We start from the raw sequence: 1,427 nt of genomic DNA on the forward strand, positions 1-1,427 counted from the left end.
ATACTAAAGAAATTTTAGATTTTAAGAAAGTGAAGGAAGATGGAAATAAAAGGAATCAGACTGAGTTTTACTTTTCTTTCTAATCATAAAATGTTGACTAGATTTGGTATAAAGAAAAGTTAACTTCTTTGAAGAGTCTTCAAAGATAGGTACTCTTCAAAGTGCCTTACACAGAGATGAACCTTGCACTGTTTATAAGTCAACTTAATTAAACCTCTGTGGAGGCACAATCTGCACCCCCTTTTTTTTTTTTCAGCAAATGCTGGAAAATGTTTCCCAGGTGCGAGCCATTCCTTTGCATCTGCCTGAACTGGTAAATGGATACTTGAAAAACAAGAAGGTCCTCCTCTACTTTCAATTATAGGTTTCACGAGAGATTCCAATAATTGTAAACGGAATTCCTTCTGTTTGCACTTGCTATTTTTAGTTATCTGTTTGAAAAGAATAAAAGAATTGACAATAGACAGGTCAACAAGTCTAAAGAAAAGCTTGTTATACCATTTGACATTTTTACGTGGAATGGAATAATAGCTAAGACATTGATCATTAAGATCAACCCCTCCCATAAACTTGTTGTAATCCAAGATTAGCTGTGGCTTGCTAATCATGTCACCCTGTCTTCTTGTCACTTTCTTTACTGTAGCATTATTGATTGTAGAAAGAGCATGAACATCTCTTTTTATCAGTCCACATCACAGCAGAGTTGGGGAAGTATAAAAATTATCAGTAAAAAGAGAGTGTCCCCTTCCAAGGTACTTTTCCCATCAGAGTCATTACAACTGTGCTAGCTAAGCCCTTGGAAGGTACAGATCCCTCTTTACCAGAGTATATTCTAAAATTTAAACAGTATCCAGTCACGGCTTCTGCCAGAACCCAAAGTTTCATTCCCCACTTGGTAGGCTTGCTAGATAGATATTGCTTAAAAGAAATTCTACCCTTGTTCCCAACATTTGAACATCAATAGAAAGTTCCCTAGAAGAGTTATAGTGAGCTGGAAAAGCTGTTAGTGGATGATCAAGCACAAGCACAAGTTTATCTTGTTTAGGATCAGTTTTAGGTAGATTATTAGTATTGTCATCGAAATGAAAGAAGCAAGCAATAGTTAGGAATTTTTCTCTGAAAAATACTGAAGAAAACAAGGGAAGATGAAGTTAAGGAGTGGTAGACCAGTAATTTGTAACAGATGGTAAGAGAGTTATACCCATAGAAATAGTTAAACCAATAAAAGTTAAAATTTCTTGAGGAGTAACATCACTATATTTCAGAAGTTTCCTTTTCTTTCTGACATCGTTGTTTAGGTGTTCCCCTTGCTGGTGTGCAAATCTATTTGTTTCTTCAACAATTTTGGTAACAATGCTGAGAGAAAAAAAAAAAGTTGAAAAAAAATCAAGGAGTCTGACACCTACTTGCTTGACGGGAAACAGGCT

At 35.5% G+C, this 1,427-nt stretch overlaps 1 protein-coding gene and 1 long non-coding RNA gene across 3 annotated transcripts in view; both read right to left on the reverse strand.

The window, feature by feature from the left end:
• Window positions 1-1,427, reverse strand: part of LOC106469877 (F-box only protein 21-like) — an 80,765-nt gene that overhangs the window by 69,588 nt on the left and 9,750 nt on the right. The gene's annotated exons all lie outside the window — the stretch shown is intronic.
• LOC111088410 overlaps window positions 619-1,427 on the reverse strand; it is a 2,029-nt gene continuing 1,220 nt past the window's right edge. Inside the window, exon 4 of the long non-coding RNA XR_002612935.1 lies at window positions 619-1,402. This is a non-coding gene — a long non-coding RNA (uncharacterized LOC111088410). The remainder of the gene's footprint in view (window positions 1,403-1,427) is intronic.

This window comes from Limulus polyphemus, unplaced genomic scaffold, assembly GCF_000517525.1.
Source record: "Limulus polyphemus unplaced genomic scaffold, Limulus_polyphemus-2.1.2 Scaffold3700, whole genome shotgun sequence".
In the NCBI taxonomy this organism is placed as follows: domain Eukaryota; kingdom Metazoa; phylum Arthropoda; class Merostomata; order Xiphosura; family Limulidae; genus Limulus; species Limulus polyphemus.